Raw genomic sequence first — 18237 nt, forward strand, 5'->3', positions numbered from 1 at the left:
TGACTAGGAGGATTAATGTGGCTATGTTGTGCTGAGGTGCATGAATGGGTTTTCATGTACCAACGTGCCTTCACTCTCTCCTGACATCTCTTCCTGTCCTCTCATTAATAATAACCAAGGGGCTGCATCTGCAGTAATTTCACCCACGGTCGCCTCACCCCCTTGGCTGGGTGGGACTTCCTGGAAAAGGGCCTGTTTTCAGTGTAACCCAGTTAGCACAGACTGAGGTGCTCTGATGCGGAGCAGCAGCCTGCAGCCACACAGCCAAGCAAGGATAGAATTTATGTAGCTCTCTCTGTGTCCTGCAGTGTGGCAGAGACAAGTTTTACAGACGGTTGGATCTTGCCATCCCTAGAAGCTACTGGCGGCCAGGGGAGAATGGCTTTCCATTCTGCTGTATTAAACTGGTAATGAGGACAGACCAGCCTTCTCCATGCAGCTCCCACCTCCTGTTGTCACATTAGGGCTGGTCCTAGGCATAAGCGACATAAGCAGTCGTTCAATTTACTACTAAAAGTAAGAATAGTGGAGTACATCAGGTGCAATTTTGAAATTTGTCTGTGGACCAGTAGTTTTTCTCTTGTTATGTCAGTCACTGACAGTCACTCAATTAGCCATGTGAGCTAACAATTTTTAGATTGGTAGTTAGTCGAGCCAGCAAACTTGTATTTATCGTGGCCGAATACCGAACGGGCACGCAAGGCACATGCCCAAGGGCCCTGACCTCCATGGTGTAAGTCATGAATTGCAGGAAATGTGCTTTAAAACTGCAAAAATTTATCTCCACCCCATGTAGAACGAATGTAGAAGGGTTCCAAAACATATTATATTTTATTTACAATAAAAGTGACTCCAAAATACAATAAATGATGTACCATTCATTTACATTGGGCACAACATAATCCAAAACACAACCAAAAAAACAAATTCATGCAACACGTTTGTAGAGTCACAAGCTTGATGTAGTGATTGCGTGCTAGAAATATGGGACCAAATACAAAACTTTTGACCTAATTTAATAGTCTAAGTGAATTTGTCCAAATACTTGTGACACCTTCAAATGGGGGGTCTAGATACATGAAGTGCTTTCATTTCTAAACGGTAAAACAGATATGTATGAAAATACCCTCAAATAAAAGGTGACATTCTGTACTGTCACCTCATATAAAACATTTGAGTTCAAATCCAAAATGCTGGAGTATACAGCCAAATTAAAAGCTTTACTGTCCAAATAAATATGCAGGGGAGTATATTCATCAAAATGGAAAATAACACAGAGTTGCTAAGCTCATCACTTAGAGGCTGTGAGTGATTGGTGACATGTGACTTGTGATTTGATTTAATATTTGAGAGAGTCGTGTGGAGCTTTTAGCTCTGTGTAGACGGTGTGGGACTGGGAATCTTTGAGAAAAGACCCCAGAAGGGATTCCACATTAGTGACCCCCGAAACTACCTCGATAAAAAGTTGGGACCTCTCAGCTATGTGCTAGCACTGCAGCTTGTTCAGCAGGATAGAGGGCCTTGACTCTGGTTTATGCCATAACATACCTGCTACCCCCGGGGGTGCTACTGTTGTTACAGACTTGCAGGCCAAGACCACCCTGGAGGAAAGGTGCCATTGTAGGGAACTAAGGGACAACACTATCATGCAGCAGCTTGAATGTATTATTCAAGCAAGGTATTAGTGATCTGTGGTATGCAGTGGTGTAAAGTTGAAGGTACTGCATGTATGACAGGCATACATGCACCACAACAGCACATTTTTTATTTATTTTTTATAACTTAAAGACGATGCCCAAAGCTTCCCCATGATTTTGCACAACGATTTAAGTCAATAAGTTATACTTTTAGTCAAAGTAGGATACACAGTGCCTTCAGAAAGTATTCATACCCCTTGACTTATTCAACATTTTGTTGTGTTACAGTATGAATTCAAAATTGATTAAATGTATTTATTTCTCTCACCCATATACACACAATACCCCATAATGACAAAGTGAAAACATATATTTTTTAAAATGTTTGGTAATGTATTGAAAATTTAAATACATACATATCTAATTTACATAAGTATTCACACCCCTGAGTCAATACAGAATAGAATCACTTAGAATTAGAATAACTTTTGGCAGCGATTACAGCTGTGTTTTTCTGGGTAAGTCTTTAAGAGCTTTGCACACCTGGATTGTACAATATTTTCATTTAAAAACTTCTTCAAGCTTTGTCCTCCCTTCAGAAAATCAGATCACAACTCCATTCTGCTCCTCTATTCCTATAGGCAGAAACTCAAACAGAAAGTAGGTATGCTAAGGTCTATTCAACTATGGTCTGACCAATCGGAATCCATCCTTCAAGATTGTTTTGATCACGCGGACTGGGATATGTTCTGGGCTACTATAACTCTGAAAATAACATTGACGTATACACTGTGAGTTCATCAGGAAGGGGATGTTGTTCCCATTGTGACTATTAAAACCTAACCAAACCAAAAACCGTGGATAGATGGCAGCATTCGCACAAAACTGAAACCGTGAACCACCGCATTTAACCATGGCAAGGTGATTTGGAATACGGTTGAATACAAAACAGTGCAGTTATTCCCTCCGTAAGGCAACCAAACAGGCAAAACATTAGTACAGAGACAAAGTGGAGTCGCAATTCAACGGCTCAGACACGAGAAGTCTGTGGCAGGGACTCCAGACAATCACGGATTACAAAGGGAAAACCAGCAACGTTGCGGACACCGACATCTTGCTGCCGGACAAGCTAAACCCTTTCTTCGCCCGCTTTGAGAATAACACAGTGCCACCGACGCGGGCCGCTCCCAAGGACTTTGGGCTCTCTATCTCTGTGGCCGACGTGAGTAAGATATTTAAGCGTGTTAACCCTCGCAAGGCTGCCGACCCAGACGGCATCCCTAGCCACGTCCTCAGAGCATGTGCAGACCACCTGACTGGAGTGTATATGGACATATTCAATCTTTCCCTGTCCTAGTCTGTTCTCCCCACTTACTTCAATATGTACACTCTTGTTCCTGTACCCAAGAAAGCAAAGGTAACTGAACTAAATGACTATTGCCCCTTGGCACTCACTTCTGTCATCATGAAGTGCTTTGAGAGGCTAGTTAAGGATCATATCACCTCCACCTTACCTGACACCCTAGACCCACTTCAATTTGCATACCGCACCAATAGATCCACACCATGCAATCGCCATCACACTGCATACTGCCCTATCCCACCTGGACAAGAGGAATACCTATATCAGAATGATGTACATTGACTACAGCTCAGCTTTCAACACCATAGTACCCTCCAAGCTCAACGTTAAGCTTGGGGACCTGGGTCTGAACCCCGCCCTGTGCAACTGGGTTGTGGACTTCCGAATGGGCCGTCCCCAAGTGGTGAAGGTAGGAAACAACATCTCCACTATGCTGATCCTCAACACAGGGGCTCCACAAGGGTGCATGCTCAGCCGCCGACAGGGTCACAGTGGAGAATGTGAAAAGCTTCAAGTTTCTCGGCGTACATATCACTGACAACCTGAAATGGTCCACCCACACAGACAGTGTGGTGAAGAAGGCGCGACAGCCCACAACCGCATCACTGGGGGCACACTGCCTGCCCTCCAGGACACCTACAGCACCTGATGTCACAGGAAGGCCAAAAAGATCACCAACAAGGACATCAACCACCCAAGCCACAGCCTGTTCACCCCGCTATCATCCAGATGGCGAGGTCAGTAAATGTGCATCAAAGCTGGGATCGTGAGACTGAAAAACGGCTTCTATCTAAAGGCCATCAAACTGTTGGCCTTTACCTATCACTAGCCGGCCTCCACCAAGTACCCTGTCCTGAATTTAGTCACTGTCATTAGCCGGATACCAACCGGTTACTCAAACCTGCACCATCGAGGCTGCTGCCCTATGTACATAGACATGGAATCACTGGTCACTTTAATAATGTTAACATACTGTTTTACTCATTTCAAATGTACAGTTGAAGTCGGAAGTTTACATACACCTTAGCCAAATACATTTAAACTCTGTTTTTCAGAATTGAGTATATGTAAACTTCTGACCCACTGGGAATGTGATGAAAGAATTAAAAACTGAAAGAAATAATTCTCTCTACTGTTATTTTGACATTTCACATTCATTAAGTTAAAACTTCTTAACTATAGGGGGCAGTATTTTCGTTTTTGGCTAAAAAACGTACCCATTTGAAACTGCCTATTTCTCAGCCCCCGAAACTAGAATATGCATATAATTGTCAGATTAGGATAGAAAACACTCTAAAGTTTCCAAAACTGTCAAAATATTGTCTGTGAGTTTAACAGAACTGATATTGCAGGCGAAAACCTGAGGAAAATCTAATCAGGAAGTGCCTCTTTTTTTGAAACCTCTCTGTTCTTATGCATGCCTATCATCCATTTAAAGGGATATCAACCAGATTCCTTTTTCTATGGCTTCCCTAAGGCGTCAACAGTCTTTATACATAGTTTCAGGCTTTTATTGAAAAATGAGCGAGAACGATCACATTGCGTAAGTGGATAGGTGTGGGCTCTCAGAGTGGGTTTTGCGCAACAGAGAAAGGCGGCCATTGTTTCTCCCGGTCCTATTGAAAAACCAACACTCCCGGTTGATATATTATCAAATATATATTTGAAAAACAGCCTGAGGATTGATTATAAAAAACGTTTGACATGTTTCTGTGGACATTATGGATATTATTTGGAATTTTCGTCTGCGTTGTCGTGACCGCTCTTTCCTGTGGATTTCTGAGCATAACGCACCAAACAAACGGTCTAACTGGGAGTCTCGTGAGTGAAAACATCCGAAGATCATCAAAGGTAAACGATTAATTTGATTGCTTTTCTGATTTTCGTGACCAAGTTACCTGATGCTAAGTGTACTTGTCGAGCGATCGATAAACTTACACAAACGCTTGTATTGCTTTCGCTGTAAATTTCAAAATCTGAGACGACAGGTGGATTAACAAAAGGCTAAGCTGTGTTTTGCAATATTGCACTTGTGATTTCATGAATATGAATATTTTTTAGTAATATTATTTGACTGTGGCGCTATGCTATTCAGCGTTGCTGATGACAATTATCCCAGTACCGGGATGGGTAGATCAGAGAAGTTTTAAAATAAAGTGGTGATCCTAACTGACCTAAGACAGGGAATTCTTACTAGGATTAAATGTCAGGAATTGTGAAAAAATTTAGTTTAAATGTATTTGGCTAAGGTGTATGTAAACTTCCGACTTCAACTGTATATATTTATACTCCGGACTCCGACATTGCTCGTCCTAATATTCATACAGTATATTTCTCAAGTACAGTGATCCCTCGCCACTTCGCGGTTCACTTATCGCGGATTCGCTATTTCGCGGATTTTCATAATGCATTTTTTTTTTTTTTTGGTGCATTGTGCTCTGCATTCTGATTCGCTAAAAACTCAAAAAACATGGTGGCATGTCGGTGTACAAGGATCTTTTTGCAAAGAAGAAAAAAGAGCGACAACAGCTGCCTATCACTATGTTCTTCTCCCGAACAAACACACCTGCACCGCGGGCTTCAGAAGAAGAGAACACTGCAGAGCGCAGTCAGGATGCAGCGGCCCAGTCTGAAGAGCAGTGAAACGGCCTACACGTGAGTCACTGTATTTGTATACATGTAATAGTTGCTAATTGTAAAAAAAAAAAAAGTTTTCTATTTCGCGGATTTCACTTATCGCGGGTCATTTTCGGAACGTAACCCCCGCGATAAACGAGGGATTACTGTACATCCTTTTACTTCTAGATCTGTATGTATTCTTGTGAATTGTTAGATATTACATGCTCTGCTGGAGCTAGGAACACAAGCATTTCACTACACCCGCAATAACATCTGCTAAATATGTGTACGCGAACAAATACAATTTGATTTGATCATTGCTAGACAGACATTTTTAAGTCTTGCACTAGATTTTCAAGCCGATTTAAGTCAAAACTGTAACTAAGCCACTCAGGAACATTCAATGTTGTCTTTCTCCTATAACAGCCATTCAATTCTGTAACTGTTTTAAAGTCACCATTGGCCTCATGGTGAAATCCCTGAGCGGTTTCCTTCCTCTCCGATAACTCAGTTAGGAAGGACGCCTGTATCTTTAATGTGACTGGTTGTATTGATACACCATCCACTACAAAGGAATAGTCAATGTTTGCTTTTATTTATATTTGTACCCATTTACCAATAGGTGCCCTTCTTTGTGAGGCATTAGAAAACCTCCCTGGTCTTTGTGGTTAAATCTGTGTTTGAAATTCACTGCTCGACTGAGGGACCTTACAGATGTATGTATGAGGTAGTCATTCAAATATCATGTTAATCACTATTATTGCCCACAGAGTGAGTAAATTAAACTTATTCTGTTACTTGATAAGTAAATGTTTACTCCTGAACTTATTTAGGCTTGCCATAACAAAGGGGATGAATACTTATTGACTCGAGACATTTCATCTTTTAATTTGTAGTTAATTTGTAAAAATGTCTAAAAACATAATTCCACTTTGACATTAGGTGGTATTGTGTGTAGGCCAGTAACACAACGACATTTGGAAAAAGTCAAGGGGTGCGAATACTTTCTGAAGGCACTGTCTTTGGCTTGAAGTGGAAAATCCAAAGTGGGACATTCGTAGAAATCCATGTCAATGCCGTATGTTTCCTTATAAGATTACATGCAAATACTTTTCAGATGAAGTTTTGTTTCAGCACTGTTTTTTTATTTTATTTTAATGTTACCACCCACCAGCATGGCATTGTTTATTAATCAGAGCTGCCAAGTTCTTCTTCTTCACGACTGAGCTAAGCCAAACAGCTTTGTGTCCCCTTGGCTACCTGAGTCACTTTGAAGTTCGTATAAATGTTAAAATAATGTATCAGACTATAACACAATTGATATGGTAGGCGAAAATCCAAAGAAAAACCAAACAGTTTTTTATAATGGAAAGCTCTGGGTCCTATGCAATTCTAGCTCCCAGATTGCAATTCTTATGGCTTCCACTAGATGTCAACAGTCTTTCTTTCAGCTACGGATCCCTATTACAGGATCACTTTCCTACACAACTGCTAGAATTGCAGGGCGCCACATGCAAAAATATTACTAAAAATATTTATAATCATGCAATCACAAGGGAAATATACCAAAACACAGCTTAGCTTGTTGTTAATCCACCTATCGTGTCATATTTTGAAAATATCCTTTACAGCAAAAGAAATCCAAGCTTTTGTGAGTGTAGCTTTCAGTGCTACAACAAGCTAGCCTTATATTAGCTTGGTTAGCTTGGTCACGAAAGTCAGAAAAGCAATGAAATTAATCGCTTACCTTTGATGATCTTCGGATGTTTCCACTCACGAGACTCCCAGTTACACAACAAATGTTATTTTTGTTCGATAAATATTACTTTTATCACCAAAAACCGCCATTTGGGTTGCACATTATTCTCAGAAAATCAAAGCCGTGTTCCGTTCGACAAATTCCAAAAAGTATCCTTAATGGTCGTAGAAACATGTCAAATGTTTTTTATAATCAATCCTCAGGTTGTTTTTAACAAACATAATCGATAATATTTCAACCGGACCATTACCTATTCAATAAGAGACAAACGGAAAATGGGGAGCTCCTCTCGCGCGCGCAGGAACTACTCGGAGGACACTTGACTAGTTTTGAAAAAACTCGTTCATTTTTCAAAATAAAAGCCTGAAATTATGTCTAAAGCCTAGTCACAGCCTGAGGAAGTAATTGGAAAAGGAATCTGGTTGATAACCCTTTAAATGGAGGATAGGCGGGCCAGGAAACACAGATAAAACATTTTTTTTAAAAATCACTTCCGGGTTACATTTTCTCAGGTTTTTGAATGCAGAATAAGTATTGTTATACTCACAGACAATATTTTCACAGTTTTGGAAACTTTGGAGTGTTTTCTATCCTAATCTGTAAATTATATGCATATTCTACGATCTGGGCCAGAGAAAATGTCCGTTTATGTTGGGCACGTTATTTTCAAAACAAAAAAAAATCTGCTAGCGGGACACCTGTTGTCACGATCGTCGTAAGAAGCGGACCAAAGCGCAGCGTGGTTTGAATACATTCTTCTATGTTTAATGAAGACGAAAATGAAAAACACTTGACAAACTATACAAAAACAATAAACGACGAACGTGAAGCAAATGAAAACTAGTGCTGACACAAAGACTACACATAGACAATAACCCACGAACTACCCAATGAATATGGCTGCTTAAATATGGTTCCCAATCAGAGACAACGATAGACAGCTGCCTCTAATTGCGAACCAATCTAGGCAACCATAGCCATACATCACACCTAGATTAGCAAACACCCATAGACATACAAAACCCCCTAGACAATAACAAAAACACCTGCATCCCCCATGTCACACCCTGACCTAACTAAAATAATAAAGAGAACAAAGATAACTAAGGCCAGGGTGTGACACCTGTCGACAACATCCGGTGAAATTGGAGAGCGCGCAATTCAAATAAATAATCGTAATATTAAACATTTATGAACATGCAAGTATCTTATATCGTTTAAAAGCTTAAATTCTTGTTAATCTAACTGCATTGTCCAATTTACAATAGGCTTTACAGCGAAAGCATACCATGAGGTTGTTTGAGGACGGCGCCCCACATCAACATATTTTTTAACAAGCACAGGCTTCATAAAATCACAAATAGTGATTAAATAAATCACTTACTTTGAAAATCTTTCTCTGTTTGCAATCCCAAGGGTCCTAGCTACAACATGAATGGTTGTTTTGTTAGATAAAATCCTTCTTTATATCCCAAAATGTTTGTTTAGTTGGCGCCATCGATTTCAGTAATCCACTAGTTCAACATGCAGACAAAGGAATCCAAAAAGCTACCGCTAAACTTTGTTCAAACAAGTCAAACTACGTTTATATTTAATCCTCAGGTGCCCTAAAATGTAAATAAACTATAATATTTCATACGGAAAGAAGTATGTTCAATAGAAAAGTAAAATTAGCAGGTGCGCCTCTTCGTCGCGCTCTGACAGACTGATTTTCCACTGGGAATCTTTGTACCAAAACTCAAAATTCTTCCTCGTTTTGGAAGAAACAAGCATGAAACCTTAAAGTATCTAACTATTTTATAAATGGTATAATGGCGTGATAGAATTGCATTTTTCAACCCAACTCCCCCCGTTGCCCCAAGAATTGTCTTTGACCACTAACGCTTTGTTACACTGCATGCTATTTGTGCATCTAGAAGCCAAAGGTGCCTTTTCCCATAATGAAAACTCAAGGAACTTGTTTATCTAATTTGTTGTGCTGATGTTAAATTTGTATTGGTGTTTCGTGTCAGATGCACTCAGGGTGTTGTTACATGCAGTGTTCGGGAGTATCTGATTACAAAAACCCAAACTGTAATCTGTTACATTACCAGCAAAACTATTGTAATCAGATTACAGGTACGTTTGAAAAACTAGATGATACCTCTAGCATCACTTTTACTTTTTTTCTATGACATTCAGATCAGCATTGAAAAAGGACACAAGTTTAAGTTTTTCCACATGAAAGTCTGACCACAAGTCAGAGACCATGGGAAAAGGGCAGGAATATGCTTTTGTAGGCTACAGTCAAAGCTATGTTTTCAAATGGTGTGACTGCTGTTGGGATCCAAAGATTATCCAACTTGAATAAACGCTTTGAGGTAAGGACGAAAGCAGTGTTGTAGCCTACATGGATATAACTTTTTATGGATATCTACATAGGGTATTCATGTGAATCACACTGCTGCTCTCTCATTTAGCTATTTGCGCATTACGGATTGTGGTTGTTGTGGATGGCTGTTCACAATTGTATATGTGTATTTTAACCCAATAATGTTGGAATTTAAGAAGTTTGAGCTGCCTATCAATTATTGTTTTTGCGACAAGTGGACATCAAGTAAAAAATGGGCTCTTTCAACAGCTGCATAGTGCGGATCCCAGCCTATGGAATAAAGGTTTGAGGGATTTCCTCCCTTCTTCTAAACTCCTCCATGGTATTGTGCTCCATACTGTTATTTTATTTTTGTTCTCCATAGGCCTAATGGACACATGATCAAACTCACACACTTTTGATAGACTGCAGCTGCAAATTATAGAGATATCAAAGTGTCACCAACAAAAACATAAACAATATGCTTATAGCAAATGCAGCATAGGCCTATGTTATTACATTTTCACATGCAAATAGCACTTTTCGGTAGTGCCCAAAGCATCCCTGGTCAAAAAATCCTATAGGATTACATTTTTTTTTTTTAAATCCAATAGAAAATCCTATCAGATTTGGAAGACTATCCTATATGATTCCTATCAGATTTTGGAACCAGTCCTATTGGACTCCTATAGTATTTTTTTCTCTCAAGATGAATCCTATAGGAGACCAATAGGACTGGTTCCAAAAGCTGATAGGATTTGTGTATTGGAATCCTATAGGATAGAATCCCATAGGTGTCCAATAGGACTGGTTCCACAATCTGATAGGATTTTTCTATTTGATTATTGAATTGGAATCTTATAGAATACTATAAGATTTAATCATATAGGATAGAATCCTATAGGAGTCCAATAGAACTGGTTCCAAAATCTGATAACATAATGGAAAGGTAAATTGCTTTATTATCTAAATGATGAAATTGAGTGGGCGACGGCGAGAAACAAAATGGTGCAGTTTGAGGCCATGTGGCGGAGAGTGATCCGGGAACTGGAGAGGAGGGTGTGAGAAGGTGGGTCCCCCAAAAAAGTAGTCCAATAGGATTCCAAAAGGATTCTGATAGAGGTGTTCCAAAATACTATAGGATTGCGAGAATCATACAGGGTCCAATATGATTACTTTTGATTACCAATAGGAAAGAAATCAGCCCAATAGGATTCTGATACAGGTGACACAAAATCCTATAGAACTGCAAGAATCCTATAGGATTCAATGATTACTTTTTTATTTCCAATAGGAAAAAAGGATTCCAATAGGATTTCAATAGGATTCTGATAGTGACACAAAATCCTATAGGACTGTAAGAACCCTATAGGATTCTATTGGAAAAATCACTAATCCTGAGTTTGGGTAATCCAAAGGTAAATTACTGTTACTGATTACAATTTTGGAGAGGTAAGTAGTAACTGTAACGAAATGACATTTAGAAAGTAACCTACGCAGCCCTGGGTACATCATTTGCAGCATGCATCATGAGCAAAGTCATGTAGCCTATCATTTTACTTCCCAAATCAGGGGCTGATTTGGCTTCGCTGTATCGCAGCCGAATACTCCCAGCAGCCTACCTACTGAAGGTTGCACCTGTCCATTACAATGTTGAAAAGCACATGTCTCTAAATCTTTCAATAGTTATCCATACTCCCGGAGCTTCATCTTATTACTATTTCTATTGCGGATTCGTAGGCCGCAATTTCTGGAAAGTGTTAACACTTTGGGGATAACAATAGATGGCAAAGTCAAAGATACTGGTTTTCCCTAAATGTTTATGACAACTCCAGCTGCAGAACCAGCCAAAGCCTAGCTCTTTTGAATACAGTGTAGTTTAAAAAACCCAGCAACAACAGATAACATTAGCTAGCTAGATAAGGTTAGCGTGCTAGCTAGCTACACTGACAGCTGTCAGTGCCCTATTTGATGATGTTTCTCCAATACGTGGAAATCACCTTGATGTTCCTTCCCCCCCCCAATTCGTGAATATGTATTGCTTGTGTCATTCTTCAGAGATGAAACCTAAACAAGCATTTTGGCTCTAGAACAGGAATTACATCAGAATAGGGGCGGCATTGGTCAGTGGATTACATCATTCTGATTACATTAGAAGTTCCAGTGCATGGTGAGGGGTCATTTGAAGCAGAGCTGTGTGCTGGCTATAACTAATAGTATGACCCCTACTGATGACAGCTCATTTTTCAGTTTTGATGAAAATGTCTTGCTCTTATTGCTGGCCATAGCTCATACAACGGTTATTATGTCCAACAAACAGATGGTATTTTAAAAAACAACGCTTGCTTTTCAAGAAACAACACTTGCTTGTTTTTTCATGTTGAATGATGTAAAACATATGGACAGGATTTGCAAGTGGGAATTTTTGGTAACACTTTATTTTATGGGTACCTAATAAACCATTTAGAAGGCATTTATAAATTGTGTGTTCACCATTTATTAATCATTACTCCTAGATTTGTAAATGTTAGTAAGCTAGTTATTCACATATTTATATATAGTACCAGTCAAAGGTTTGGATATACCTACTCATTCAAGGGCTTTTCTTTATTTTTACTATTTTCTACATTGTAGAATAATAGTGAAGACATCAAAACTATAAAATAACACAAATGGAATCATGTAGTAACCAAAAAAGTGTTAAACAAATCAAAATATATTTTATATTTGAGATTCTTCAAAGTAGCCACCCTTTGCCTTGATGACAGCTTTGCACAAGCTTGGCAATCTCTCAACCAGCTTCATGAGGTAGTCACCTGGAATGCATTTCAATTAACAGGTGTGCCTTGTTAAAAGTTCATTTGTGGAATTTCTTTCCCTCTTGATGCGTTTGAGCCAATCAGTTGTGTTGTGACAAGGTAGGTGTGGTATTCAGAAGATTGCCCTATTTGGTAAAATACCAAGTCCATATTATGTCAAGAACAGCTCAAATAAGCAAAGATAAATGACAGTCCATCATTACTTTAAGACATGAAGGTCAGTCAATACGTAAAATTTAAAGAACTTTGAATGTTTCTTCAAGTGCAATCGCAAAAACCATCAAGCGCTATGATGAAACTAGAATTAGACAGGAATTAGAAGACCCAGAGTTACCTCTGCTGCAGAGAATAAGTTCATTAGAGTTTCCAGCCTCAGAAATCGCAGCCCAAAGAAATGCTTCGGAGTTCAAGTAACAGACACATCTCAAAATCAACTGTTCAGAGGAAACGGTGTTAATTAGGCATTCATGGTTGAATTGCTGCAAAGAGACCACTACTAAAGGACACCAAGAAACCCGAGCAATGAACATTAGACTGGTGGAAATCTGTCCTTTGGTCTGATGAGTCCATATTTGAGCTTTTTGGTTCCAACCGCTGTGTCTTTGTGAGACGCAGATTAGGTGAACGGATGATCTCTGCATGTGTAGTTCCCACCGTGAAGCATGGAGGAGGAGGTGTGATGGTGTGGGGGTGCTTCGCTGGTGACACTGTCTGTGATTTATTTAGAATTCAAGGCACACTTAACCAGCATGGCTACCACAGCATTCTGCAGCGATACACTATCCCATCTGGTTTGCTCTTAGTGGGACTATCATTTGTTTTTCAACAGGACAATGACCCAACACACCTCCAGGCTGTGTAAGGTCTATTTGACCAAGAAGGAGAGTGATGGAGTGCTGCATCAGATGACCTGGCCTCCACAATCCCCCGACCTCAACCCAATTGAGATGGTTTGGGATGAGTTGGACTGCAGAGTGAAGGAAAAGCAGCCAACAAGTGCTCAGCATATGTGGGAACTCCTTCGAGACAGTTGGAAAAGCATTCCAGGTGAAGCTGGTTGAGAGAATGCCAAGAGTATGCAAAGCTGAAATCTAAAATATGTTTTTTATTTGTTTAACACTTCTTTGGTTACTACATGATTCCATATGTGTTATTTCATAGTTCTGACGTCTTCACTATTATTCTACAATGTAGAAAATAGTAAAAAATAAAGAAAAACCATTGAATGAGAGGTGTCCAAACTTTTGACTGGTACTGTATATTTCCTTAAAGATCCTGTGTTGTGTGCTTATTCTTTTTCCAGGTAGTGGTACTAATGGATTGTCTACCAAAGCCATGCCCATCTTATTGTGAGAAATTACACTGGTCACTCACAACATTTATAAAATATTTATAACGTATAACTAGGGCTCACTTTAGATTAGGGACTGCAAAAATACTTTACTAATGATTAGTAAATGGTTTATAAATGCGGGAGGAATGAGTAATAAATGGTGAACACAGAATTTATAAATTATTTTTTAATGGTTTATTAGATACCCTTAAAATAAAGTGTTGGCAAATTTTTCTCTCATGTTCTTTTTGGGAGATTTGTTCATCAGAATGGTATCATCTGTCATTTTTCTGTGTTCAGTGCTCACTACTATCAAATCTCACCAGAAGATGTTGCTCCTGGTCCAAACACACAACTAACCAGCGCCTACAGTATATTCCGTCTGCCGGTTTTTCATGTAAAGGGGGAAATATGAAAGAGAACATGAAAATAGCCAGAAAATAGCCAAAATAGCCCTCTTCCTCTTCTTGCCCATTTATTGATCTTTAGTTTTCTGAGGTTCATTGGCCACTGAGACTGTGGTTGTTTTTATGCTCCGTGTCAGAGGAGTGCTCAGAGAAATCAGAGCTAATCCTAAGTGATTTCAGGTGAAAAGGGTTGTAATCGGCACAGCCAACTGTCTGTTTTTCAAACTGAGTGGAAACAGTAACAGAAAAACTGACACGAGACACTGGCGCTCTAACAGACTGTAAGAGGTCCATTTCCACAGCACCTTGAATGATACTCCTCAAGGACCCCAGTGAGAAATAAATAAAGTGAAAAATAGATTATACCGTATACAGTATCCAAACAGTATTCCCTATGCAGAGGGCAGAGGAGGATAGACACACCATCTTAGCAGGGTATGTGTCTACAGCTGGGCCTCAAGGGAGGGGATGCTGCCAAGTGGACAAGCCCCCCCAGTATCTGGAGAGTCTTGAGGATTATGGTGGTCATGATGGTGCTTAAATCTATGGGGTGCTGGGGGGGGATGGCTGTGCTCTGACACACTTCCTCACCGCAGAACAGGAATCAGTCAAGGATATCCAACCGAACATCAGTCATGCATGGGGAACAGCCAGCGAGTAGAATGAGCTTGTTCATCCGTGCAGCTCCCGAGGGGGGTATGGGAGAGATGGGGGATGAGGAGGATGGGGGAAGGAGGGGGATACTGGACAGACTACAAGTACACAGACAATACAACACACACCCAGAAGACTGCCATTATTTGAAGTGAATTTCACTGGGCCTCCAGAGTGGCGCAGCGGTCTAAGGCACTGCATTGCATCCCTTGAGGCGTCACTGCAGACCCGGGTTCGATCCCGGTCTGTGTCGCAGCTGGCCGCGACCGGCGTCGTCCGGGTTAGGGGAGGGTTTGGCCGGCAAGGATGTCCTTGCCCCATCGTGCTCTAGTGACTCCTGTGGTGGGCTGGGCGCATGCGCACTGTCGTGGTCACTAGTTAAGCGAGCAGTGTGTCAAGAAGCAGTGCGGGTGGCCATATAAGAAATTAGTGATCAGCAAAGCAGTCAAAAATACCTCTGCTTTAACTGCAGTTAAGCATTTGAATGTTTTTCTCCCATTCTTCCACTTTAAATCCCACTTTCTTGCTCTCTCTGCACTCTCCCCTTTCTGACCCCCGCCTCTCTCTTGTCCCTTTGTTCATCTCCCTGGCCCTATCTCTGTCTCTCTCATTCCCCTTCTCTCTCTGCCCCCCCTCTCTCTTTCTTGCTCTCTCTCTTTATGCCCCCCCCCCCATAAGTTGTATATTTTATTGTGTTGATGGTTTTCATGTGTATTGTGTATTTATGTATGTCGTGTCAAATAATTCAGCATTAAGTGCTATTGATACTATTTAATGTTGAAATTGAAATAAACCTCTCTTTCTCTCTCTTTCTCTCTCCTCCCCAAGGACATTGCACAGCTGTGAATCCATTTGCTCCATGAGGGACCACCATCCTGTCTGCGGGACATAGAAGGCTTCCGCTCCACAGCTGATCCATGGTGGAGGCACTATCATGGAGGCCAGCTGCAATAGCTTGCTTACAAACTTGTTTACATATCATAACAACAGATTTCATATACACTGTATGTTGTCAAAGGAGGTCTTACCCATTTTTACAGTATGTATTATGACTTGTTAAAGTGCCCTTGGCTGTCTGAAATGCAAACTATTAAAACATTACAATCCCAAGATAAAGAACATACGCTGCGAGGAGGCAACTTGTTTACATTTCATTACCACATCCAACATCCCATATTCAGTGGGATGGTTATACTGCATAGGGCCTCCCTCTCTCCCTTTATAACAACACCATGGTAGCTCTCTGACCCAACAGGGAGGAGAGTTAAACGAAAAAGAAGACACTGCTTTTAAGAGGGAAATTCAGCCATAAATGAGAGAGGGTGTGAACACAGAGGTACCCTGATGGAGAGGAGAGTCAGAGAGTTCACGGTAGCAGTTATAGCCTCAATCCAGCCAATAATGATTCAACACTGATTGGGGCCTAAGTCTCAGGCTGCAAAATAATTGGGGAAATGTTGTATAGCAAGAAAGCAAACAAACAACAAACTTTGAACCATTTGTCATCTTCTGTTTCGATCTTCTTTCAAAATAAATACAGTGGGCCCTGAGGGACCAATAAAAACTGCACAAAGAGAGACACTCTGTGAGAAACCCAAGCACATTAAAGAGATTTTCTGGAAGTTTTGTATAATTTCAGCCAGTAGTTTTGAAAGTACAGATCAAGAGCCAAAACGGCTCCCCGAAAATGTTGCACAATTGTGTACAACCCCATCACGTCATTGTTCTCGAGCCTCTGCAGCGTGTGCCCAAAAGAGAGTAAAAAAACTCTATGGTGTTCCTGTGGTGTGCATGTTGGGTGTGTATGTTGGTCTAAACCCGTGCATCCTCATTGGACAACACTGGGCCGACCAGATCCCCGCCTCCCACTTTAACATTGCAAACTCATTGGACATTATTCCACTTGCCAATCAACATTGTCCATCACGTTTGGTTGTTGCAGGCCAGTTCCTGACTTTCCGTAGTTGCAAGTATGGACTCATCAGACTAGTACGGCAAACAAGCAAGTGAATGTGATTATGTATTTTTATACAATGGAAAAGTTATAGTTATATGTTTGCATTACATTTCCTATTCCTTGAAAGTTGTGTATTGATTATATATAGCATTTGCCTACATGAACGATGATCGCTGGAAATCAATTGCAGTGTTGGATTATTACCCCATATCTGTATAAAAACAAATATGGATGTCTATCAATAATGACAAAACACCTGGCACTGACAACTTGGATTCAAATTGACTGAGGAAGACTATATTGCCATTCCTACTTGCCATCTCCTAAATCTAAGCCTACAGGAAAGTGTGTGCCCTCAGGCTTAGTTGGGAATCAAAAGCCATTCCACTACCCAAGAATAGCAAAGCAGCCTTTACCGGTTCAAACAGCCGTTCAGCCAGCCTGCTACAGAGCCTCAGTAAACCTTTGGAAAAAATGGTGTTTGACCAGATACAATACTATTTCACAGTAAACAAAATAACAACATACTTTCAGCATGCTTATAGGGAAAGGCATTAAATATGTAGTGCACTGACACAAATGACTGATGACTGGCTGAAATAAATTGATAATAAGAATATCGTGGGAGCTGTTTTGTTAGTCTTTAGGGCAGCTTTTGACATTTTCAGTGCTGCTGAAAAAACTTATGTGTCATGGCTTTACATCCTTTGCCATATCGAGGATTGAGAGCTACCTCTCTAACAGAATAAAGAGGGTTTTCTAACGTAAACAAGGTAGAGGGTGGTATACCTCAAGGCAGTTGTCTTGGCCCGTTATGGTTTTCTATTTTTACTAATGACCTACCACTAGCCTTGACTAAAGCCAGTGTAGCCTGATGACTCAAGGTTATGCACGTCAGCTGCAACAGCAAGTAAAATCATTGCAACCCTTAACGAAGAGCTTCAGTCTTAGAATGGGTGGCTAGTAAAAAGCTAGTCCTATATATACAGTATATAAACTATAGGCATTGTATTTGGGACAAATCATTTGCTTAATCCTAAACCTCCTATACATGTTTCAATTCATAATGTGGCAATTGAGCAAGTCGAGGAGAATGAACTGCTTGGTGTAACCCTGGATTGTAAATTGACATGGTAAAAACATATTGATGCAACGGTTGGTAAGATGGGGAAAGATCTGTCCCATTGGCAATTGTAGCATGTAAATCTTGATGGGGCAAAAAACCCAAAAGTGGGATGCATGCCAGCAAAGCCACGACACGACACAACACAACACTAAACAATACATTAATTCCACTATAACGGAGACAAACAGTGCCCACAAAAAGCTGTCTCAACAT

At 40.3% G+C, this 18237-nt stretch overlaps 1 protein-coding gene across 1 annotated transcript in view; it reads left to right on the plus strand.

The window, feature by feature from the left end:
- LOC129863982 (lys-63-specific deubiquitinase BRCC36) overlaps window positions 1-16060 on the plus strand; it is a 46854-nt gene extending 30794 nt beyond the window's left edge. Inside the window, exon 8 of the mRNA XM_055936478.1 lies at window positions 15770-16060. The gene's annotated coding sequence lies outside the window, so the exon portion shown is untranslated. The remainder of the gene's footprint in view (window positions 1-15769) is intronic.
- Window positions 16061-18237: the final 2177 nt, after the last annotated feature.

This window comes from Salvelinus fontinalis, chromosome 10 (assembly GCF_029448725.1).
Source record: "Salvelinus fontinalis isolate EN_2023a chromosome 10, ASM2944872v1, whole genome shotgun sequence".
Taxonomy (NCBI): domain Eukaryota; kingdom Metazoa; phylum Chordata; class Actinopteri; order Salmoniformes; family Salmonidae; genus Salvelinus; species Salvelinus fontinalis.